Here is a 27,892-nt window from a genome sequence, read left to right on the forward strand (position 1 = left end):
ACAATGAACTTGATAACTACTAAGGGGTGATTTCTTAGGTATAATACATGCTATCTATAGCTTTAAGGTACAAATTATTTTAATTTGCTTTAACTAAAATACCAGCTTATGACTATTTTGGTGGATACTAAATGTCTTTTGGAGGAAGCGTAGCACTGTGGAAGATTCAGCCCTAAATTCCTTGTATGTAGATTTGTTTATATAAACCTATTGTCACCCCCTTTTATGTTAGCAAAGTTTCAAGTTAACTTCTAGTCAAAGTGACACTTTGCTCCATCCTGTTACTTCTGTTGATTTTATAAAGAATCCATTTAATGTATTCTTGACTGCAATTCATAATTCTTCTGCACTATGTTAGTTTTACATATATTTCCTATTATATATGTAACTGGTGGCAGTTGAAGCTCACTCTGTTAGTCAAAGGAGTAACTGCTGTCAGTATAATATTGTGGCAAGTGGGGGGGGGGCTTATGGTTATGTTGCCACAATGATTGTGAATATGCTTATTAGTATTGTAGCTGGAGGCACTCCTTTCATGTATAGGAACTAATCATGCATGTGATTGCTTTGGGCATTGTAGCTATGTACTGTATATGCTATTATAATATGCCATCCATTGAATAGCTAGCATTTTACAGCCTGCACGTTTGAGTCTGTTTTGTTATGCCTATAATAATGTAGCTAACTGATCTATAGAGACTGTCATAGTCCGTCTCTGCCAGGGATTACAACTGGGGATAGCCTCTTCTAGGGAGTGCTGGGAATGGGCAGCAGAATTATTTAACATGGATTGTTTGATGGTCCAACTGCTCATCCATAGCATGTGACTGGTATTACATGTATTGCAATAGCCTCCCTAGATCAACACCATATAAGGGAGTGGAACATATATCTAGGTTTGTTGTAGCAATGTGTGCTTCATGGATTCCTAAGTTAAAAGTAGTTACTAGGATAATGACCAGTGAAGAGTTTGGAAATACTGAACCTGTATTCCCCTTGATTGGTTGTACTCCTTATATTTTCATATGCGTAACATAAAACTGGCTAAGCAGGACATGTTGGGACATCTACATATTTCACCTATCTATGAGTGGCAATGCTAAACTGAAGTTGGTGTTCTGGTTATCCATTTATTCATTCTTGTGAAATATGTCTGAATACAGCAACAGAAGTACTGTATTTTATGACGAATGACAGCAGTATTCTTTGTGATGAATACCTTTTCCTCCAACATGTTATATTTGTTTGCATGTTATGTTGAGACCTTCTCACTGGATGTTTATGATGTCATTAGACTTGTAAATGTGTAATAGTTTAGATAATTTTACAACTTAGGGTCTTTTGAAGCTCTATATGTTTTGAAATCAGTCTTCACCTTTTAACATAGAATTGATCTGGTTCACTAGTAACTATCATTAATGTGTATTTAACCAGTTGGTTAATCTTTTTACTTATTGATTGTTTTAATGCCATGTTTGTAATGCCTCAATTCTAAATGTTGTTTTTTTATCTAAAATGTGGTTAAACTAATACCTGACATATTTTCTTGTCATACTGCTTCAATGAGGAAGATTGCTGCAATTTATTATCATTAGACCTCTGGTTATAAAGTCATAGATGCATAGGTAATGTTAATGTAATTTAAGGCTGTGTTTATATAGGTATCCTAAGACAAATAACACTTGTGCTGTACTAGTCCAGTGTTCTATTTACTGATAGTTTTACTTGTTAAAATAAATGATTGAAAGACTTGCATGATCCTAGTAGTAATGGAAAATTTTGAATAAGATAGACTAAATTGTAGACAAATGTATACAGTTATTGTATTGTAATTTAACTGGCTAATCTAATGTTTCAAGGTAAAATAGTCTTGTTCAAACCTTTAACTGTTTATCTATAAAATATTTTGGGGAAAGCTAGTTTACTATACTTGAAATTAGATTTTTTCCTACTATTACTTCTCCAAATGTTTTACCATATAACCATAATATTAATAAAACCTGACTAGAACAATAAGCTTTTGGTGTTATCCAGTAATACATGGAACTGTATGAGATGGGCTTACATGATCCTTCCTGTCACATATGTATTCTTGAGAAATTATTTTAAATGTAATTATTTCTAGACCATATATTTGCTTAATTTAAATCTTTAGCAATCTAACTAAACTTTACTTACTATACTAAACTTTAAACTCCTCCCTATCAAAGTCCACTTTTATTGGCACTACTTAATCATTAGGAGCCAGATGATTAGTGGTGTTCAACTGAACGATGGCTGGTCTTAGGACTTGTAGTTTTTTGTAAATTAGTTCATTGGTTGATAGGGTTATCTTATTGATCAGTAGGCTAAAGTTCACTATTTGTGCATTGCTTAAAATAGACCTATATATTTCTATATCTTGCATTGTTACCATTTTACTTTAGTCTCTTGCAGATGGGGTGGTTAAGTGGTTAGGTACGGGGTTTGTTCTGAAAAGGTTATGTGCAAGACATTTCAAATCGATACTTATGATACTTATGAAATTTATAATCTTTGCCTGTAAGGATACTAAAAATCCTATTCTCATGACCTTTAAAGAATATAGATTAAAAAGAGTGAATGTGGACAATTTATTCTTGGAATGTGAGGGGATTACAAGACAAAGAAAAGGAAAAATTATCAATGCATTTAGCATTCAAATCTCAAGCCAATTTACTTTTTCTCCAAGAAACGCACATGTTAAGAGAGGAATGGGACAAAGACAAAGAGAAAAAAATGGATAAAAACTAGTATTGCATCTGGTTGTAACACTAATTCTAAAGGTGTGGCTATTGCCATCAAAAAGTCATTTCAAGATTCAATTATAAATCAGGAATCAGACAAAAATTGTAGATGGTGCTATTTTGTATCCCATAATTCCCTTCTTCAAAAACCTATCCTTTTTCTAAATTTATATGGTCCAAATATAGGTCTAAAAGATTTTATTCTTGAAATCCATAACATATTGAGTAGATTCCTGAATTATTGCTATATACTGGGTGGTGACTGAAATGCAGTCATAGATCCCATATTGGATCAAACTAGCAGATTCACTTCATATAACTTTCAAGCATCATTAGCTCTAACAGATCTAATATCTGACTTTTACCTTGTGGACCCTCTTTCATTTGGGAATAAGCTCCTGTTAAATAATATTTTATGTATTATTCAAAATTTTACAAATCCTTGTCAAGAATCAATTTCTTTTTATTATCAGATGTCTTTTTGAAGGAAGAAATAAGGTATTCTGCTGAACCCAGATTTTTTTTAGATCACTGTAAGATCACAATTAAATTGAAACTGTCAGTATAAATTCGAGGTCATTTAGCTCTAAATTGTCTTTAATAACAATTTACTTCTTATGAAAGATGTGGTGCAGGAGATACCTGATATTCAAACAGACCTTGACAATAACTTATCATGAATTAATATTCCATACAATGTCCAATGAGCTGCTTATAAAGCCAGAATTAGGGGAGTTCTAATTCAAAATGCCTCTCATTATAAAAACTTACTAAAGAAAAAGAAGATAAACTAACAAACGAACATAGAGAGCCTGAAGACAAGTTCCAAAAAAAAAAAAATCAAGATACTAATCTGGAGCTTCAAATAAATAATTTGCAGAAAGAAGTATATCCTTTACATCAGCAGAACTACATACTTCAAGAGATGAGATTTCTAGCTAAATATTCTGAATGGGTACAGGTTCCATCAAGAACTTTAGCAAGAATAATTGATAATAAGCAGACAGTCCCTAGGATAACCTTGCTTCAATATGATGGCAAAGTACTCAAATCAGATCTGCAAATTTAAAATTTTTTTGAAAAAAATCTACACAGGGATATATAGCTCTCCTGACAACCAAATCTCCAAATTAGACTAAAGACTTTTTAGATAATCTTACCTTTCCAAAAATTAGTATAGTCCAAAAAATATTCCTTTAGGCTTCCTTTATACAACAGGAAATAATTCAGGTAATAAAAAAATTTAAAATGGGTAAGGCTCCTGGTCCAGATGGTTATACGGTGGATTTTTATAAAACATTTATCCAACAACTCCCATCTATTCTCCTGAAAATACACAATTATATTAGATATCATGGCATTAGGGATCTGTATTTAAAGAAGCTCAAAAACAATTTCTATTCCAAAAAATAATTTGAATAAATCCAACCCCTGTAATTACAGACCATTTTCCCTGATTAATGTGGATATAAAAATGTTGTCCCCACTTTTTAGCAGAGAGACTTAAAAAAAAGTTTTGTCTCATATTATATCTTCTGAACAGTCTGGCTTCATGCATAATAGACACACTTGGGACAATACTTAACATTAGATTCTGTGACTGAACTTACTAAAGATGAGGCCCCGTGCCTCTACTAAAAATGGACATATATCCAGATAGACTAGCCCAGTCAACAAATGTAAAATAGAAAATAAAATAAAATGATAGAAATATGCCCTGGTATTAGATGCTTGTAAATCATTTGACAAAGTTAACTTGGATTTCTTATTTCTATCGCTATCCTATTATAATATTCCAAAATAATTTATTAATATGATAAAAATATTTTATAATAATTCACGTCTCTTTACGTTAATAAAACATTATCACGTCCTATCATAATCTTAAGTGGGACAAGGCAAGGTTGCCCTTTGTCTCCACATTTATTCAACTTATATATAGAAGCCCTATTTATATACATCTCCCAAAAACATTTCATTATATTCCAAAAATCCTGAACAATAAGGTAACCCTGTCTGCATTTGCTGATGATTTAAATATCTATTTTGAACTTCCGAATACAGACTTGAATAAATTTCTTTCATCAATAAATACGTTTTCAAAAATTTCAGATTATCAAATTAACCAGGCTAAATCCCATATTTTTCCAATAAACCCTTTAAATCACAAAGAAAATTATTTCCTGATTTTTCCTTTTAAGACAGCATATGCAATCAAATATACATGACTAACTTTTGAACATAACCTCCAATCAGTGATGCAAAATAATTTGTTTAGAACGTGGACTGATATTTCACATAACATTCAGAGATGGAGACAATTAAAATTATCAGTTCTGTCTAAAATAGCAATAATTAAAATTAATATTCTACCCAAACTATTATATCAGTTTAATGCATCTAATATTGTTGTCCCACATAAGTTTTTCCAGAATATCAACGAGGAATTGCCAAATTTATTTGGTACCCTAAATTGACCAGAATCAGTTACAGGAAGCTGGTATATCCTAGAGAGAAAGGAGGCTTAATTTACCAGACTTCCATTTATACTATAACATAATTTGTTCAAGTAGACTTATTCAAATCTCAAACTTTAGGCTGTAAAATGAGGTATGGTCCCCAATTTTGATTAAAATCTGGTACAAGCATATAATAATAATGAACATTAATCCTAAAGCCCTTCTTTTTATCATCCTGATCAGTTACAAGAAATTGAAATTCCATAACTCTTTAAAACATAAAATTAGAGTCTTCCAAACTCTGATAAAATCTTTAAACTTAAGTAAATCCTTGGCCTTGCTTCAACTTATTCATTTAAACCCAAATATATGATACATTTAAATAAATATCCACTCATTAAAAACTCTAACTTATGGGACATATATAAATATAGAGAAAAATCTCTGGAAGAACTCAGGCTAATACTAAATTTAAATAAAGGATATATCATAATGTTAAGACAAATCAGAGAGATTATACCAACAATAATTAAAGACCCAATAATTTATGAACCGGACCTCTATACATGCTTAACAATTCTTAAAACTGTATGTCTTGTATGGTCATCTTTACTATACTCCAACTATTAGAATGAGATATGTAAAGAGTTCACTGAAAACCAGAAAACTCAAGCTATTGAATCTACCATTAAATTCATTCCATTTAAAAAGCTTATCTATTCAAAACTAATGGTAAATAATAATGCCTAGTATACTCCAGTGGCACTGAATAGTTTTAACCCTAAAATATCATTGTCCTGCACATGTTGTCCATTCCCCAAAGCTGACTTGTTGCATATCTTATGGTTTTGTAAACATGCGTATAATATCCGGTGCTCTCTTAAAGTAAAGTTAGAAAAAATGAGCTAAAAAAAATCAGCACTGTCTTGGGAGTTTGCTATTCTTCATATTACTGATTTAAAATTATCTAGGCAAAAATTGTATATCCTTATTGCTCTTTTTGTGTTAATGAAACTTTATATAACACAGAATTGGCTAGACCATACAAAACTCTCTTGGAACGGATTTAGAAACATGGCTATTAAATATGTAATCTCCCATAAACTTATAATTTATAATATTAAAAAACGCTGTTACTATCAGAAGTATTGGAAACTTTTTCTTGACCACATCCTAAAAGATTAAAATAAGATGGTAAAGAGTGCTTGTTCGAATGAACTTGCTAATATTTGCAAATAAGGACCTTTTAAGTCAGTATTTCATATATCTCTCTTGTTGCAACTTCATAATATAATTTCATTTAAAATAAGTTGTCTTTGTAGCACTTATTGTGTATATATTATATATAGTTTGTTTGGTTTTAGGTTTATTGTATATTTTCAGGATTGAATTGTGTCTTGTTATCTTTCTTAGAGTATTTTTAACCTCCAAGAATTCATCTTGTTTCTAGGTACTGTGGAAAAACAATAAAACATTTTTTGCAAAAAAAATATCAGTTATTTTGGAACACATCAAAAGCCTTCAATGAATTTTCTAACAATTCTTTGGAATGCTTCTTGTTCTGATAAAATGTCAAACGTATGCCTAAAGAAGCTGTACCTTCATTATGTCATATTAACTGTAAACAATATGTAGCTTTTTCATCTAGTTTGATTTGCCAGAAGTCCTATGCTGCAACTAGTATTAAAAACTGGCATTCTTTAAACAATGTATTCATCTGTAAGCACTTTATTTAGCTACCCATTTGTTAACATGGAAGTACACTGATCCCAAAATCCTTTCCAGACAGCTTGGCTTTGAAGGCATTACATAAAAAGTAAAACAAGAAATATAAATGAAATTCTTAGTACATGACAAAAGATTTTGCATATACCAGACCTTTATCATATGACAAAAGGTTTGGCATGTCAGTTATTAATGCTCTCTTTTAATAACTTTTGTCAGATGTTTTGGATCCATACAAATGTCAGTCTTAATTTTCTTCACATCGGTTACCATATGAGTCACCAATTCTGTTTGATGTTATTGCTTCTTAATAGCAACTAAGCCTCCCAGCCACTTTAGTTCTTGTTCTACTTTACTCATGAGAGCTACTGGTGCTTTCCTACAGCATGTATCACTGCGACAATATCAGGTTTTATTTAAATATGATATTCTCTTGGTAAACTTTCTAAGCCTGTAAATAAATCAATCAACATAACCAAGCATGAAACTGTAGACTACATAATACTGTTTCATAAACTTTCCTCCATAGACTTCTCTAACTGCCAGAAACCCTTTGTTTCAAAAATTACCTTAATGAATACACGTTCAGGGTAAGTGGATCAAGACTACAGTCCACAACTGGTGAAATATGCTCAAGAGTTTCAGAAGACTCAGAACTAGGACGTTTATTTGCACTGCTCATTAACTATATGCCTTTAGATCGCCTTGAAATCAAATGGCTTATTTACACAGATGATATAGTCATCAGTAAAGCTTTCAGCAGTACCAAGCAGCTATCTAATGAATTGCAGACTGATTTCTCCATCTTAAGAATTTGGTTACATACAAATAGACTTAATCTAAATACATCCAAAATAAATTTAATCCTCTTTGGCACTGTCTACTGCTTCAAAAATGCAGACACTAGCACCATTACATACCTCATTGGAGCTCCATTGCCTATTAACTCAAGACAAACTGGAACAGACCACCACAATAAATGGATAAAAGTCTTTAATCGGACAAGCGCTTTCGCGTGTGTAACACGCTTCTTCAGATCCTTAATACAAAATGAAAAACTAAAATACAGTACTTATACATTCTGGCACAGACACACCTATCCAATAAAATCTGCTGCTGATTAAACAATCGGCAATTAAACAATCAATTAATCAACTAGACATTCTGTTCTACAACGCTGAAAACATCTAATGCACTATTCATCAACTTGAAACTTGCTCAAAAAGCAACTAGAATGTGTAAAAATGCATAAAAGGCTTGAATACACAGCAAACATAGATAAACAAATAAATAAAACTTTCATCAAAAAATCAAAAAATTATATTAAAACTATCTTAGTCATAGCACACACACTAACATAAAAAACGCTAACATGTCATAAACTGCCTACCGCTATCACTATCCCTATATAACCTCATCAAAAACTTTGTTTACTCAGATTGAAACTCAAGTTGTTTCTATCATTATACATGCCATACAATGAAAATACATATACTTAGCAGCATAAAAAATGGAAATGCATATACTTAGCAGCATAACATAAAAGAATGAAAGTGCATATATACAGCAGCAAAAATACAGCAGCAAAAATAAAAATAAAAGTGCATATATATATCAGCAAAAATGAAAGTGCATATATATAGCAGCAAGAAATGCATAGCAGCAAAAATACAAAATACACATGAACGGCAGCAAACCATATATACATATATACCAAAACATACAGACAGGCAAACGCATTAATCCCACATCAACCTGCTCAGCAATGTCTTCGAAATTGTCTAAAATCAACACCCAATCACTGACAACTGACTCTCTATCTAAATCGCTGGATGTATTTGTGTATCCTAGCAGCTTGTACTGATATCAAGTTCGCTTCCCGCTAGTCAGGAATCTTGATGTTATGTAATCCGTAAACGACTAGTGTAAAGAAGCATTAAAGTGAGCTATTAACATCTGACTATATCCATCAGCATACCACACTCAAAAGTGTCTCGAATTTGCCATCTGTATCCAACAACGATAACTAACCGTTACTCCATTTAGACGGAATCCGCAGAATCAAGTGTCCGTACACGCACTGACTAAAAGAAGTGCTATTATATTATTGCAGCCTGGTGCCATGAAGACCATCAAAAAGCAAAATATGCGTTATACGTAACCATCCAAAGATGGACAAATATGTACCTGTCTCCTCTGTCCATCTGTATATCCTAAAGCATTCCTAATCAGCAAATAAAATAAAAATAAAAATAAAATAGAAATCATACGCCAACCACCAGCAGATGAATAACATCACCACGCATTATATGTGTGGCTCGAGATCTATGCTGCCTGTAACCAGGACGCAGCTTGCAAGAATATATATGTCAGATGTATCGTACTAAAATAAGATATTACATTATAACTTGATCATAAAGTATAACACATCTATCTATCTAAAAACATATGTAAAAAATCTAAAAGTATATATAAAAATGTAAAAATATATAACTATTCTGCTGAAGCACCGTCAACACATATAGCACATAAATTGTGACATGAGACACCTCAGTTAAACCAATATCGCCCAGTTATGGGTTCATCCATGAAATAACTGGCATCTGTAGCTTCAAAGCTTCACAAAAAGCTTCACAAAAAACGGAGCCAACCAAAAGCCTATCCAAAAAACCCCAATCATTAACCATCACATAACACTCCCTTATGAACGGATGAACGTAGAGACTTACAAATATCAGGACGGAACGTCCATGTGTATACTATGCTGCGTATATTTTACACAGCTATAATACATGCTTGTATATGTATGTATGTGTGTATACACATATACCAGTATGTGTGTATGTGGTTAATTGCTAATGGTGTATCCAACTCTCAGATAAAATGCATTCACCTACAGGACCCTAGTGGAGACATAAGTCCACGTTCTGTAAATATGCGGGTTTATGCTGCAACTATAAAAATGTACAGATAACTAAACCAACACAGCTGAAACTATGCACCTAGATATATATTCAACGTAACAGCTGTACCTGAATCACCACTTATTTGAGTGAACATGCCTTCAAAGGGGCCCTAATGCTCACATATTGATTCAACCCCGGCTCATATTGAGCCTTGAGTTTAAAAATCCAACTCAATTCTACTTGTTCCAGGTCATTGAATATGTCTCCTTCCCTCTTGCTAGGTGTAATCTTCTGTAGAACCCTAAACCCAAAAGAGTGCCCCCTATTTGTTATAATATGTTTCACTAGGGCGTTCTTTGTGTCACCCTTCAAGATATCATTGACATGTTCTTGTACCCTTTCCTTCAATGATCTCGTCATCATCCCCACATAGAACGCACTACATATCACACAATTAGCTAAATATATCAAGTTTCTATCCTCGCATGTAGCTTTAAAGTGTGGTTCAAACCTGTATTGCAAAGTAGGATGTATAAACATCTGCTCCAATGTGATATACTTGCAGATGTTACAACTCTGACAAGGAAAAGTGCCAGGAGCATCTCCCCTGGGTGTCTTAGATCTAATTATCTCACTGGGTTCTACACAGAGTAGTCTCTTAAGGTTCTTACTGTTATGATAAATATAAGAGGGTGTTGGGCCTACTAGCTTCATAATGCGTTGGTCAGTCAATAAAATCTGCCAGTTTTTGCTTATTATATCTCTGATGTGTTTAATATCGCTAGTGTACCTAAGATTCAACCTCACTTTGGTGTTATCAAAACTTCTCCTATCCCCCCTCGAACCATCGTATATTCTGGCATTGCTCTGTTGCATCCTCTGGCCAAATAAAACCGAATCTCTAATGAGTTCTGTCTTACGTTTATCATAGCCCCTCTCTTCAAAACATTCTAAAAGGAACTGACTCTGTTTATGCAGTTCAAACTCTGTCTTACACAGCCTTCTAACCCTGGTAAAGTGACTCTTTACTATGCTGTCGAACACAAATCTTGGGTGCATGCTGTTATATTGTAACAGACTATTTCTCCAACATTCCTTCCTATACAGAGTGGTTTCCAATTTCCCCTGTAACCCTCTATATATAGTTAGGTCTAGAAAGTCTATCCTATCTGTGGATGAATTAACTGTGAATTTCAAAAATTCTGTAGTGGATTCCATATACTCCACGAAGGACAAAAGTTCAGCTTTGCTCCCATGCCAAAACATCAGTATATCATCCACAAATCTCTTGTATAGACTGACCTTCTTAAACCAATCATTATTGAACAAGAAGGTACGCTCCCAATGGAGCATGACCAAGTTAGCGTACGTGTTAGCGCAGGGGGTGCCCATGGCAACCCCCCACTGCTGTAAATAGAGCTGGTCTCTAAACTTAAAAACATTATGCGTCAAGACCAATTCCATAATAGCGCATAGCAAAATCTCATCATTATTACCAAACCTCTTGCTTGTATGAATAATGCATCTCAATGCCTATTGCCTATTAAAACTTCTCAAATGTATCTTGGTCTGCTTCTAGACCCACGGCTTACATTTTTCCATCCACAGAAATATCTTACATCTACTAATACCACAGGTCAGAGATCAATAGATGTAAGTATACTGATATCCAGATTGGAATATGCATTCCCAATCATTTCACTTTCTTCCCAACAAAATATTAAAGTACTTCAAACAAAAGAGAACAAAATATTACAATTTGTTCACCTTGCTAGACTCAGACAACATCATAACTATAGCATATCAAAATGCAAATGGCTCCCAATACATGCAAGGATTGCCTTTTTATTAAATGCACTTTTGACGAAAGGAGATACTGCTAGCACAGCTAGCTGGAATTTTGTAAATAAGTATATGTCATTTGTGAATATCAAATTGGTTTATACAAGATGATTGTGTTACAAATGTACTAGAACTGTGGGTCATACAAGATGCAGGTGTTACAAATTTATTAAAACTGTATGTCATCCGTATAACAAACTGATTTGTACAGATGTTTGTATTAAAAAGGTATTTTGTAAAGTGCAAATATGACAAACCAGTGTTCACAGATTCAGAAAAGTAGCTTAATATCTCTAGCGCCGTGACTCAAAAGTCTTCAATGAAGTACAAAAATAAATGCAAAACCACACATTTTATGTATCACAGTTAAGCATCCTCTACCAATTATACAATTAAACAACTAAAAAGTAATCATATTAAAGCTTTCCAATTACAAGCTACATTAATTCCCACTGGAGTTAAAGTACCATACTTTAATATAAAAAGGGATTCCTTGTACAGAAGTTTCCTTTCAACATCATTGAGCCTTTTATTTCTATTCACTTTTTCTAAGATAGTGCCCTGCAAACTGATGTTGTATTTGGTATTTTGTAAAGTGCTTGGGTTTGAAATGCATCCACAATGTGCCTTACTGGAGAGAACAGAAATGTGCATGCACTATTGTTAACTGTTTAAATGTATATGTTTTAACAGAGGAAAGTGGAGGGTTAACCTCACTCAAGCAAACTTTAGAAAAATATCTGATATTAGATCACTTTATAGGCTAGGTCATAAAGATGCTATCTCACAGGTTTCAATGCAGCCAAAGACACAACATCTGTACTAGGAAGCTTTCTGTATTGTCTTTGGGGTGAAGTAATTACTGGTCTTGAAGCATAGAGGTATGCAATTGTTTTATGGCTTCCAGCCCCTGCCAAAGATCTGAGCAAAAGCCCTTATGTGTGTATTTTTATAGGTAGGTGCTAAATACTGCCAGCTGCCAGGAATGGGGGTTTGCATGAGAACTAGAAGTCAGATGAGTAGAAATTATACAAGTTAACACAGCAGCAGTATTTTAGATATTATTTTGAGAAGTCTTTAGAGAGACAGAGCATTCTGTATTCTGTCTTGGGCCTGATAACAACAAGAACCATTCACCACATCATTTTCCTTGCTCTATTACATAAGTTATTAGGGTATAACAACTCTCTTAGATACAGTCAGGAATATAGTGAAACTTAGATACTATTTTTCTTTATTTGTCTGAACCTGTCATACAATATTGTTTTAAATATTTGCCTTGTTTTGAACTCTGATGTCTCTGTGAACTGATATTTAGCATTGTCTTGTTCTTTTATTATTTATTATTAAATATATTTAAACCTTTCATTGTGGCTGATCTTTGTAGAGATATTTAAGTTTTGAGAATACTTGTATATTTATTTGGTGACACTTTGTAGGCCATTCCTAATAGCCTTGTTCTTGGTCAAACTACCATTTGAATTAATATTAATTTCACTCAGTATATTGAGTACCCTTGGAAGAGCCGTAAGGTGGCTGGCAGGAGTGTCTGGTGGCATTCATAACTACCTTATAGTCTGGGTAGAAGGGGTCATAACTAGTAAACCTGTGCCAGCCTTTCTTATGGGTGCATGTGTGTGTGTGTGTGGGTATCAAATCTCAAAGAATGTGTGTGTCAGCTACTTGAGCAGGGACACAAAGCACTGGTTGGACAGAGAGGGTGCTGGAGGCCTTTGTTTGGACACTCAGCTGAGGTCTCAACTCTATAGCTGTGCCAGTGGGGAGTCTTACTGGGGATCTGGAGATAGAGGAAGAAACCAGCCCTGGGCTGACCATGGTCTCCGTGTGCTCTTAAGGGAAATTGCACTTGATGCAGAGCGCTGCATCTGGAAATACTGTGTGTGTACGTGTTATCCTCCCAGCGAGCATCCCCCACTGTTGCCAGAGGTGAGGATTGAGGTTCCTTGATAACTGGTCCAGTGGAGGGTTGTCACATTTGGTTGTCAGTGGTGGGATCATCACATCACATATTGGGATTCAGTGATGTGGATACTGAACTCCTGTAGCCTGTAAACAGTGTTCACTAAAGAAGATGTTTGTACTCTCAAGCAGCCACACAGTAGACATTCAGAGTTTCATATCACAATAGTTTTATTTATTTTTTGTTAGCTTAGTTAGTCAGGGATAGCAGCCTCTGACCTAACCATTGTGAAGCCTGCAATGGTTAAAGAGGAGAACTGCTTGCTTGTTCAGTCTACTCCAGTCAGAGCGTTAGGAGGGACCCCACTAGAAATACCTTTGACAAGGGCTCACCTTGGCTGGGAAGGTGAAAAAGGAAGCAAGAAAGTAGATGTGTTTGAGGATATCCCTGCAGATGTCCTGTTAGGGAATGGTTTCCATAATGCAGTACCTTGTGTGCATGCAGTGACATGCAGTCACGCTTGGAGACAAGCATGTGGGTCTGGTAGCCTGAGGGGGACACAGACATACCTCACACTTGAAGCCTGGACTAGTGAGATGGCTACTTCAGGGAGGGAGCTATTCTGTAGCAATGAGACTGAAGGTGAGCCACAGCTGCTAGTTGGTACTGATATTTCCCTGGACAGAGTGACTGCAAGAGCAGAGGTGAGTAGAAGTATCCAGACTGACAGTGAGACACTATTGTCAGAGGATACCAGACTTCCTGTGGAAGGGGAGCTGGAAAGGGTTGCAAAGATAGAGTTGAGACAGGCTCAGCTCTAAGATCCTACATTATAAGGTTTGAATGAGGTAGCTAGGGTGACCCCTGATTCTCAAGGAAAAGGGGATTCCATATACTGGAACAAAGGGTTACTGTATAGGGAATGGACCACTGAGGGAGGGCTAGAGGATGAGAGAATACAGCAGTTGGTAGTGCCAAGAACCTACCATGTGTCACTTCTAGCCATAGCCAATGGCATTCCCTTTGGAGGTCATATGGGCATAAAGCATACCAAGAGACATATTATGTAGAACTTTTATTGGTCTGGGATTGCAAGGGATGCAACAGGATACTGCAGGACCTGTGACTAGTGCCAAAAAGTAGGCAAGGCAGAAGACAAGGTCATAGCTCCTTTAATGCATTTGCCTGTGATTAAGGAGCCATTTCAGATGGTAGCTATGGATATTGTGGGGCCTCTGAGTAGCTCAAGTTCCACAGGGAAGAATCATATCCTAGTGGTAGTAGATTATGCTACCAGATACCCCAAAGCAGTGGCCCTGTCCTCCATTGAGGCAGAAAAGGTGGGAAAGCTTTGTTACAGATTTTCAGCAGGATAGGTTTCTCAAAAGAAATACTGACTGACAGAGATGCAAATTTCATGTCAGAACTGTTGGCTTGTCTGTGGAAGCACTGTGGGGAGAACCTAAAGACCACCACTTAACATCCCCAGACTAATGGTTTGGTGGAGAGGTTAAACTCTTCACTAAAGACCATGCTACTGGCCTTTGCATACCAGTTTAAGAAGGAGTGAGACAAATATTTGCCCCATCTGTTGTTTGCTTATAGAGAGGTGCCCCAGGAATCCACATGTTTCTCACCTTTTGAGTTGCTGTATGACCATAGGGTGAGAGAACCTCTAGATTTGATTTGCTATGAGAGAGAGGGTGAGTGGGAATCCCAGCAGGAGTCTGTTGTGGCATATATCCTATACCTCAGGACAAGGCTCAGAGATCTCATGGGCTTGACCCAGGTGAACCTGGCAGAAGTTCAACAGCAGAAGAAGGTCTGGTATGACAGGAATGCTTGAGACAGAGAATATGCTATGGAGCAGCAAGTTATGGTTCTCATTCCTGTCAGACACAATAAGCTGCAGGCTTAGAACATTTGATTACCGGGAGAGTCTGACTGAGTGGGAACCCATTTTCAGTGGAGGCCCAGGGACAAAAGCTCAAAAAAAGTAAAATAGTTTAGCAACACACATTCAACACATGTAAAGCCAGTTTCTCTTATCTGATTTTCACTCTTCTCCATTGTTAGCACCCTCACTAGTAGTAACACTCCCATTCTATAATTCTGCTTTCAATGCCTTCACCACCATCAGTTACTACCAATTAACATATTATCCCCTATGGTTTACCAGCACCAAATGTATACACTGTTAACACACCCTCCTACAAACGTTAACTCCTACAAACACAGAATTGTGCAATATCTGCTGAGCCTTCATTATCTTCCTCTGTATGTTACTCCATGTACAACCCACCCTTTCCATTAAAACACCTCCTGTAGTTCACACTCCTCTTAATGCAGATCTACTCAAAACATTCTTTACTACTATGCCAGAAACCACTACCCTCACAATCCCTATGACTAGTTCAAATACAAAAACAACAGACTAGAAATTCAACTATACTCATGCATGCCCTCAGACTCAACCTGACACAACACCCAACACCTCAATTGTTTGGAAGTGGCTCACAATAAAAAAAATTCAGATTTACCATCAAACTTACATCCATAATGCCGACTCTTCTTTTACAGAGCTATGTGAAATCAAATCCCAGTCCACAACGGTCATCAAAAAACATTTTAATATTGCAGTGGTTAATGCAGGAAGTATATTGAACATGCTGGAACAAATACAATTATTTATGAATAAAAATCCCAACCTGAACTTAAAATTTCCAAATTACACTCACCTGTTCAGTGCTAGAGCAGGTAAAAGTATAGGAGGAGGTACCCTCTTTATTATAAAAACAGCCTGCAAGCATATTTTCCAACAACAAAGCTCATCAACAAATAACCATACTGCTAAGTGGGTATTTGTTTCTCTCAGAATGCATAACTACAACATCCTTACTTTGGCAATTGCTCATCTAACCTCCTCCCACCTGACATCATAAAGTTTAAAACACTACTTTCACACATTCAGGGACCCCAAGACACCCATGAAAACATAGTCATCTTTGGTGACTTCAACAATAATATTTCAAAATCACAAAACTTGTGACCTCATAACAGGTTTCACCCTTACTCAACTAGTGAAATACTTCAGTTGGCCAAATTCAAACTCTAGAAACCACAAGTTACTATATCTACTCTAACGAAGTAGCTGACTATAATAAGTAATATTAACATTATAATACTTTCCAACTAACATTCTACTTCTCTCTATCAGTGGTCACTTCCCAATCACCTTCTGTATAAAAACATCCCTAAAAAGGCGCCCCACAATTATTCACCTTTCATTCTTAGACTTAACATCACATTAAAAGGCCACACAGTGAACTATCCCATGTTCAGTAGCATAACCTACTAGCAGATCCTGATCCATCTTCTGTTGCTATTTCTTAGACCAACTTGCTAATTAGGCTGCAAGACAAATATTACTGTAAAGTCACTAGGTTTAAAAAAAACTTTCTGTAAAATATTGCAAACAAAATAACTGAAATCTCTCTAAAAACTTTGGCCTTGAAAAAGATGGAAAACATCACCATCAGTAGAAAAATGCTATCATTTTATTCTTCTACAAAACCAAGGAAAGAAATTCACAAGACAACACAAAGCAAGCTCGAAAAAAATGCAGACATTAATTAATGACATTACAGGCTGCACCCCCAAAATGGCAGCTTGCAGAAAGACTCTATCATAACACTTACAGGCTACATTTTACCATCTGATTTCTTAAAGGAAGTCTCCTTTAAGTCTCACTCTTCCCTTCTCCCAAATCCCCTGGACAAGCCACTACCCCCTCAAAAAAAAAATAAATAAATAACTACAGACCTCATCAGTGATTTGTCTCCTTACTACTTAATCTCTACAAAAGACATAATTTAGAAATTAAAAAAAATCCCATCTAATGCTCCAGCAGGTGTTTATGGACTCTATCCTTATTTATTTATTTTGCTCTGCAAAGATTATACACTTGTACCTTTAAATAACCTCTGCAACTTAGGCATCACCACAAATACCATGCAACCTTTGGAAAATAGCCAATGTTACTCTCCTCCCCAAAAGATCTGATCCCCAGCTCAGCAAACATCTTCAGACCCATCTCTCTCCTTCTCACTCTAGGAAAGATTTCATGAAAATATAATCTAATCCATTACCAGGTAGCCCAATTCTTCCAAACCATGAGTTTTGGTTAGGGAGATCACAATGGCTGCCTTCTTTATACCTACAGATGACAGCCTTTAAAACAGAAACAAGGGTAGTCTAACTGGACTCATTTTTATTGACTTAGCAAAAGTATTTGACACTGCTGATCACCCACTTCTTTCTAACTCACTCATTGCTAACTGTCATTAACCTGCAAATTAGTCAGTGGTTTTAAGACTTTCTAATGGATACTTAAAAGTTCAAATTGGCTCAAACTCTTCACTTGCTACCCATCTTACCAAGAAGGTGCCATAGGGTTCCATTCTATTCGTATACTATTGTACCTATTTGTCAGCCAACTTTCGTTAGGCCATCATGTGTTACACATTAGTCACTGTACTGAATATATGGTTATTTATAGGTCAGGCCTTCCCCTGGAGCAAGACATTTTAAATGTTAGTAACTAACTAAAACCACACAAACTCATACCAAATATAAAGAAAATAAACAATTTATTTATTTATTTTTTTATTTATTTTATTTTTTTTATTTACATTTCTTATCTGGGAAAGCCTGACTGGATACAGGTCTATTTTCAGCTGAGGCCCAGGGAGAAAAGCTCCATATAACAATAAGTACATGAGAGAAAATATAAGCAAACATATAAGCAAATATATAAAAATACATATGTTCACCCATAAAAGAAATACATATGAGCATATATACAGTAGTTATAAACAAGTTCTTGTAAGGAAATTCATATAGTATATTATACATGATAATGATTGAAAAATACAAAAAAAAAAAATCACATATATATTTTTTTAATTAGAAGATAGGTATTTGTTCTATACAGTATATGTCATTTGAATCCGAAAGGTACATATCATCAGATAAACAAGTATACCAGGGGAAAACAGGTGATCCCTAATGGAGTCCTTGCAACAGTGCAGTGGGGTGGATTAGCCAGGGGTGTAGCATGAACAAAGCCAGTTGTTTGTATAGTGGTTTTTCAGGCATTTTTTAAATTGGGTAATAGAGGTGTTAGAAGTAATTTGGCTTGGGAGAGAATTCCAGGTTCTGGCAATAGTGCAAGCAAAGAGAGATTTACCAGCATCATTTTTGTGTTTGATGACATTTATGAGGTTTTGGTTAGTAGATCTTAAGGCTCTAGTGGTGATGTAGGGCTGGATTAGTTGCTGAAGACCTGGGGTTTATCAGGAAGGTAGTAGAGCTTGTGTGCTATTGAGAGTTAATTGAGTAGGAGTAGGTGAGGCAACTCCAGCCAGTTGAGTCGCTTGAGGGATAGACAGTGGTGGGATCTATAAGAGGTGTCAGTCGCAAACTTGGCTATCTTGTTGTAGCAAGATTCCATTTTGTTTAGTTCTATGCGGTGGAGATTAGTCATGATGGGGGAGGCATAAAGGAGGATGGATAAGAGGTGAGTTCTTGCAATAGTGGCTTCGGTATGTTTAGTGATGAAGTGTTTGTTCCTATAAAGAAGACCATGGTTTTTGTTTACTTTCTTGATTGTTTGTGCTATGTGTATGTCGAACTTTAGATTGTTGTTGATTTCAACGCCTAGCAGTTTTGTGTGTGTTGTTGGCGTGATCTGAGTATTGTCTTTGGATTTTATGGTAAATTCAATGTTTAGAGAAGGAGATCTACCAGGACTAAAGAGCATTAGTTTGTTTTTTTTTGGATTAAGAATAAGTTTAATGTTAGTGAACCATGCTTCAGCTAAAGTAAAGCTATTTTGAGTTAGGGTTTGCAGCTCATTTAGGGTGGGTCGGCGCATATAATAGTGATGTCATCTGCATATTGCACTATTGAGGCAGAGAGGGAGGATGAAGATATCTGGTTTGTAAATAGGGAGAACAGCAAACAGCAAAGCACTGAGGATGGAAGCCTGAGGGACTGCTATGGATACTGGTAATAGGGGGGACAATTGGTCTTGCCATAGAACTGCTTGCTGATGGCTTGATAAGTAACAACTGAACCATGATATAGTGGAGGAGCTTATGTTAAGGGTAGATAGAGTTTCGAGAAGTATACAGTGGTTAAACATATCAAATGCTTTAGATAAATCTAAGAATATGGAGGATACGAATAATCCCTTGTTCCTATGGTGACTGACTATGTTGGTAAATGAGAGTAATGCTGTGGTGGTGCTATGGGAAGGTCTGAAGCCATGCTGAGATTTGGATAGTAGATTGTTATTTAAGAGGTACTCCATTAGCTGAGAATGAACAACTCTCTCTAATATTTTTGATAATGGAGATAGAATCGTGATTGGGCGATAGTTTGTGAGCGCAGGAGAATTACCTCCTTTGTGCAGTGGAATAATATGCGATATTGCCCATAAGTCAGGAACTTTACATTCTGATATAGACCTATTTATGAGAATAGATACTGGATAAGCTATAGCATCTGCCGTTAACTGAAGGAAGTCTGCTGGAAGATTAGCAGTGGCTAGTGTGGTTGGTTTAAGTTTTTTGAGGAGTTTGGGTATTATCTTAGTGGGCACTGGTTGTAGAGAAAAGCTGGGGGAGAAGTTTAGTGAACTGGGGTGGGTAGGGTAGCTGTTGAATTGGGCCACTAGTACTATTTGAGGTGTTGGCAAGAGCATGGACTGTTTTGGTAAAGTAGTTGTTAAATTGAGTGGGGGTGTCCTCCTGGTTGTTTGGTAATACAGGGGTAGGGGTAGTGGCTTTCCCTGGGTGAAGTAAACTATTTATTGTGGCCCAGAATGTTTGAGGGTTGTAAGCATATTGCTCCTGCATGGATTTGTAGTAATTAGTTTTGTCAAGTTTAATTTGTCTTTTGGCTTAGTTGCAAAGTTCCAGATAGTTCTGTCTCAATGTAGTGGTTTGGGATTTCTGGCATTGTAACCAGGCTTTGTCCCTTTCTTTCATTATAGTTTTAGTATCTTTTGCTAGCCATGGGGCATAGTTAGTTTTGACTCTGATGGTTTGGGAGAGTGCATGATAGTTTTAAGATTTTTAGGAAGGTCGAGTTGAAGTATTGCACAGCTTCATCTAGGTGTAATTGTTTTAGGGGAGTTCAATTGCAACATTTTAGTGCATTTATTAGGTTGTTGGCTCTGAAGGACTTTTTGTTGCGTACTACTCTAAGGATGGGTTGGTTAATGTGTTGGGATCTGTTCCTAATTAGATAAATTGTGTGATGGTTGCTGAGACTGTCAGGAAGACAGCTTGACTGATGTGCGAGAGTGGGGTCAGATAGCAGAATCCAGTCTAGGATGGCCTAGCATTTGGTTGTCTTGTCAATTCTAGTGGGAGTAGATATAATTTGGGTGAATCCATGAAGGTTAATGTAGATAGAGGAATTGTGGCTGGTAGAGTCAGACCAGTCAATATTAAAGTTACCTAATAGTATGGTCTCTTGTGGAAGGGATGTTGTCATCCAGTTTAGCAGGTTTTCCATTATAGTAATATTATTGCCTGGTGGAATATAGCCATCTGTAATAATTATGTGTTTGTTGGAGTTTAGTTTTAATTTAGCAAGAATTAGCTCTACATCTTCGATTTCTTCGGAATTACAATCAAATTGTTCTATAGTGAGATGATTTTGGAATAATATTGCTACTCCTCCACCCTTTGTCCCTAACCTATTTGTACATATAATATTGCAACCAGGGGCAGTGATCTCATTATTGTGGTGTTCTGCTTTAAGCCAAGTTTCAGTTAACACGGCGATATCTGGTTTGTATACTGCTAAAAGGGCATGAAGGTCCTGAATTTTGTTAAGTATACTTCTTACATTTAAGTTTAAAAGGAAGAGAGATGAGGTAGATCTTAGATATAGAGGATTTGGTTGACTTAAGTTTGAGTTTTTTGATGTATTGGGTCCTGGATTAGGGTGTATATCTCCACAGCAGGTGAGTTTTTGGAGAAGGTATAGATAGAGTTTAGTTAATTTATGAATTATTTTGGTTTGTTTTTGGGAAGAGTGAGGGTTATTTTTGTTTGTTGGCTTACTATATAAGTAGGAAAAAGGTTGGGAGGAGGTACAGTCGCATGGTGATATAGGGAAGTTTTTTTAGTTTTATCATATTGGCTATGGATTCTGTCTGGCCTGGTGGTGGAGTATTGATATAATGTTTCGTGTGGTAGGGAGAGAAGATGGGAAGTGTGAATAGAGAAAAGATAATTAATGGGTATAGTAAAGCTTTTAGAAGTTGGGTATTATGTGGAGAGTACATCTTATATAGTATCTGAAGGAGTGGGAAGTGACTAGGAGTAATTTGTTAAGCTGAAAAGGTTAGGTCGTGTGTGAGAGTGCAGTATACAGGGTGTGGTGAGGTAATGTGCTATGGGGTATTATAGGTGTGATGTGACTGGGCAATTGGGAGTAAGAGATGATTGTAGGGTGTGGTCAGTAACTATACGTTTAAGTGATATGGGGGTACATGGGAATGGGGGTTGGGTAGGGGAGCGAAGTGAGCCCGAGTGTTAGTGAGGGCGAATGGAGTGGGGCAGCACCATCCTGAAGGTGAAGCAGTTGCTGAAAGAAAAACAATCAGTGAGAATATAAGGTACTTCAGTACAGGAGAGATATGCTCTTAGGTTTAATGGTTTACTTTTTTATTTATGCACAAATCTATGGGAAGGGATTGAACAGTTGTTAAGCTGGGAGAAAGTCTAGGGAGATGAGTTGGTAGACTGTGGTAGGGAAAAGAGAGGCTATGGGTCTGAGGTAGTGGATAGTAAATCTGTGTGAGTGAAAGAAGTGTGAGTGAAAGAAGTGTGAGTGGGGAATAGACTGAAGAAGTATATAAGAGGTATGAGTGGTTATTCCTTTAGGAGACAGGAGAGTAAAGGGAAAAAGCTAGCAGAGTGAGTGGCTAGGTATGAGGCTAGGTATGAGGGTAGATAGGTTGGAGAAACCACTTAAAGGCTTGAGAGAGCAGAGGTAGAGGGGTGGGGGGGATGCAGAGATGTGCGGTAGCTGACCAGGGGCAGTACTTTTCAAAAAGGCACAAAAGAAGGATAGGAAGTACAGGATTAGTTGTAGGTGCAATATAACATACGTTTTTCTGTAACTGCATTGTTGCTGGAGAGGAAGTTCCACCGATGGATCAATACTCTTGAAAGGGAGTGGGTGCTAACTGAATCCCTACAAAGGCTGGCTAAAGTCTTGACCAACTGGGCCATCACTCGCAACAACAGAGAAACTTTAGAAATAGTTCAGAGTTACAGATATCTTGGAATTCAGCACGAATACACACTTTATTTTCAATATCACATACATGTCACATAATCCAAAGTCAACAAACTCCTCTTCTGGGCAAGGAAAATTTCCCACTTCTTATCTCCTGCAGAGAAAAAGCAACCATTAGTAAAGGTGTCTTACTCCCTCAGCTGGAGTATGGTTTACTAGTTATTTCCTCAGCCTCAGAGAATAAACCTACTGCACTTCAAACTACATCAAGACAATATATTTAGGTGGGTCTATATCAGTTCATTGAAGATTAATTTCAGTGAACCTGACTTCATCGACCCCAAGCCACTGAACTTCACTTCTGTGAACATTCACATCGAAAAAAGAGTTCACCAGGGAAAGAAAGCACTTGGCCAACACCACAGTGGAACACACACCACAGTATGTCAAACCCACCCAAGTGAGGGGGCTGCACCCCCCACATCCCCTAGTGTGCGGAACCGTGCCTCCACCCACACCTATATACAACAACTCCTAGATCACACTAACGTGAGGAAAAGGGAAAATTTGTGCTGTTGGCCAACTGCTTCCTTTCCCTACTTAAATCTTTCACTGATGTGAACATTCACGGAAATGAAGTTCAGTGGTTTGAGGTTGATGAAATCAGGTATGCTAAAGTGAAATCTTTGACGAACTGATATAGACCTGTGTAGGTTTATAACCTCCTTGCCAAGAGAAGAACATCACTGAACCACTCTCACTAAAGCCAAATGGTTACTTTCTGCTCATCCTTCTCCTGGGAACTCTTTTAGATTTATCAACATGGAGAGATTTCTCTTCTTTGATAACAGGCTTGCAGAAAGAGCCCTACCACAATATAGGCTATTTTATCTTTATGCAGCTACTCCTAATGTACAAACTCCTCACTCTAAAGTACACAGAACATACATTTTATCCTAGCCCCTAAAATCTGGGAAATCTGTACCAGAACAGTTAACATCCAATTTAATTTTCAAAATGTTCTGTCATGATGTACCCCCTCAAATAAGAAAATTGTAACTGCTTCAAAAATGGATAAGTCACCTAAAATGAAACATTCCCTCCTCAAATGCATAAGTCTAGTCACTACATTTGTCAGTTTGCTGATATTTCCTCAGCTTCTTTGCTGCACACTATGCACATCTCCTTCCTTCCCCACATTATTTCCATCCTTAGGCAATACTCATTCCACTCAACAGTCTTCTTTCCCAACCATCTCACATATAGTTGTGGACCTGTGACAGTAACCTGGCTGCCCGTTGTAGATACACATTTCATTTTCTTTACATATTGATTTGATCTGTAAGTTTTCTTTGATATGTCTGCCCTCTTGTACAATGAAAATAAAAGTTGTGTTGTAATCTGTATTATACAATTCCTCCCTATTAATATTCTAAAATGTGCATGCTGATTGGCCAGCCCAACCAGCGTGCCCATTGTAAGTCCCACAATATACCAACGGAAAAAGGTCCGGTCACCCAGACTTTTTTCCATTGGTATAAACTGCCCCAAAACTTTTTTTTTAACAATAAAAAAAGAGAGACTTTACTTTCTCCATTGCTTCAGTTTCAAAGCCTTGATGTACTGGGTATGCGTAGGAACGCAAGTCCCATACGCATGCGCAGTACATCAAACACAGACTCAGTATGCCACAACTGGCGGAAGAACAGCAATCTGCCGTTATACAAAGACATTATTTAAGAAAAGTAATTTTTTTTTTCTTAAATAATGTCATTGTATAATAGCAATAACCAACCCCATGATTGTGGTATATTGAAGATTTACCCACGGTTGCCTTTGTTTAATCACTCGAGCTTCGCCCATGTGATTAAACCACACCAACCATGGGTAAATCTTCAATATACCACATCACATTGTCGGTTATTGCTTAATTATACAATTGCTCTACAGGGATACATGCAGATGTTTGTATGTACTGCATTATACACTTTTGAAAGACAGAAATTATTGTAGTGTGCAATTCAAAGGTTTTGCCATCTCTGTTATTTTCTGTTTCGTGAACCTGAAAATGGTCCATTGGAATCAGCTTTTTGCAAATACAGAATTAAATAAATAAATAAATACAATTCCATGGACATTAGTGGACAAGACTGGTGTTGCTCAATTCCGTTTTCATATAACTGCCCCAGCCTGGATGAATACCAGTATTAGAAATGAAAAGTAAATACCTCACATAAACCTGGACTTGGAAAAAGCTCTCAGTTTAAATATCCAGAATATCCCCCATCTGTCATATATTCATTCAAATCCCACTAAAGGATTTTTCATGGTTGTTTGATTCAAATTTTAGAAAAGGAAAAGTAACCCTTTGAACAGTGGCAGCATTTTCCTATTATTTCTACACATCACCTCCTCTGTCTAACGTGTTCTGAGATATGTAATTTAGATATTTAGCCATTTTGTTAGCAAAAAAAGTACTGAGCAAATGCATGCCATCATATAAAAGACATCACTATGTTTGTAACTCATGCGTTGTCTGATATTATTTATCCAGGTAACATTCATTGATGTGGACATTTTAGGTAATTTAACAAGTCCAACCAGCAAGGCCAAAACACTGTCCCTTCATATATATTACAAGTTACCTCTGAAGGTCTAAAGTTTACTGGTGCAGACCTGGGCTTTGCCAGGGAAATCTTTGAGTGTAATGGCAGTGTTTGCACATTCTGCCCCCAGGTTTCTAGCTAGAATTCTGCTTTGCCCCTTTAACCAGTCACTGACTACAACACGCTCTTTGGTTTGTAAATAAAAATATATTGCTTAGCTAGAAAGGCCCTAAAGGTAACTTACCAAGAAAATCAAAGGCCTTAAATCTTTCAACTATCCTGATAGGTTAGCACAGCCCTCATTGTACTCACTAGCAAACAGGCTGTTCCAAGGTGACCTGTGCCTTGCTTTTTTAAGTTATAGAAGACCCAGTCCTATTTAATCTTCTCTTTCTTTGCAAAATCAGTTGCTCTACAGTCACCCAAACTAGAAAGTTAAATCTACACCAACAAATTAACAATATTCATGAAAAAGGAATATCCCCAGCCTATGAAATACATTACACCTACAGGGCAAACAGAGAAGAACTTTGACTACCTTTGAGGCTACTCTGGATGAGTGTATAGGTATATACAAATTAACACCAGGACTATGTACAAACCTGCTCGGTTTGTGGTATTAACATTATCATGTGCTTGACAAGGGAGGCACATACTTTTAAGTGTTTCTGCTTAAAGATGTATATGAGCAGGTGTCATATGGTCCTTGTGATCACTTGCATAGATTTGTTCCTGTGTTCTTGAGGTGAACTTCCTGCTCACCACCTTCCCCATCTCCTGTAGTAACTGTGTGCCTAAGCACTACATCTCTATGTTTTTTTCTTTACAAGTATCCAGTTACCAGTGCACTTGGGGAACTGAAACTGTAAGGTTTTACTGCACACATATTGGTAAAATGCAAAGTTTGATTTCTTGACTTTTTTCAGGACCCTATACTTCAACCACATAATCACTCAAAAAGATAGGTTTCTTTAAAAAATGTAGCTGCTGAGCTGTTCTTTAGTCCATATGAATTTCCTCCATTTAACAGTAGCAGTGCATTTGACATGAAGCAATGATTTTGCAAGAAACTACCTTCACATTTTCTGGCATGCTTGCAACAGCATTCCTGTGTCATGCAAGCTTCTTTGCTAATTAACCGCCTTTCAAAATCACACCATAAGTTCATAGGTTCATAGGAAGGTACTAGGCTATCAGCCCTGGGGGCTATATAAGCCCAGCCAGAAAGGTACCCTGGCTTTTGCCAACCAAGAAAATTATTTTCCTGTGCCACTGTCAAGCAGAGCCACATAAGTGATCCCTGGGGTGAATTTCCTATTTCCCATCCAATCATCAAGATTTTTCTTGAAGAGTGCTAATGAGGGGCTCTGTTTGACATAGATAGGTAGTCTGTCCCAGAGTATGGGAAGTCTCTGGGACAGGAATCTATTCCTCCAGCATGTTCTATTTATTGTGGTGACAAGGTTTAGGTCCCTAGAGTGTGTAGCTTGGAGAGATTGGGATTTCTTTAAGTTGAGCATGTCCAACAGCTCTGGGTTTGACATAACTTTGTATGTTAGGCAGAGATCACCTCTGAGTAGGCGATATGCGACGGAGTAAAGCTGGAGTTTTTTGAGATGGTCTGCGTAGGGCATCTGTTTGAGGCCGGTAATTCTCTTTGTGAGGTATTTCTGTGGCCTATCCAGTTGTTGTAGATGTCTTGTGAGGTATATATCAAAAGGGAAGGTTTATATTATATCCTCGAATGCTTAAAAAAGCGAACGCTGATTGATCGAACTTATTTTTGAGAAACTGCAAAATATCGAAACAGCAGAAACTCACATTTTTTTCCTTTGGAAAGAATTTGGTTGTCCATTTCTGTTGCTTCGGTATTTTCAGTGTTATGATGGAAAGTTACCGGTCGGATTCAGGTAAGTGTGCCATTGTGTGGATGTGAGTGTTAGGGTGATTTAGGTGAGTTAGGGTTAGGGCTCTGGTTAGGTGTGTGTGCGATTGAGTGGACATGAGGGTTAGGGCAGATTTAAGTGAGTTAGGGTTAGGGAGCGGGTGAGGTGAGTGTGCGATAGTGACGGACCTTAGGGTTAGGGTTTGGGTTAAGGTAAGTGGGTAGTTAGTGGTGTGTGCATAGTTTAGTGTAGGGTTAGGTATCAGATTTTAGGTATATGTGTGTGGATTTCTGTTTGTTTGGTGCGCTTGTGTTGTGTGTATGTGTTTTGGGAAAAAAATCGCTGATCTGACAGTTCGAGATTGTAAGCTTTCGCTTAAATTAGGTCGATCAATCAGCATTCACATTTTTAAGCATTCGATGATATAATATAGACCCCAAAAGGGACGTTGTACTCTCTAA

This window comes from Protopterus annectens, chromosome 7.part0 (genome assembly GCF_019279795.1).
Source record: "Protopterus annectens isolate FY-2018-M chromosome 7.part0, PAN1.0, whole genome shotgun sequence".
Lineage (NCBI taxonomy): Eukaryota > Metazoa > Chordata > Ceratodontiformes > Protopteridae > Protopterus > Protopterus annectens.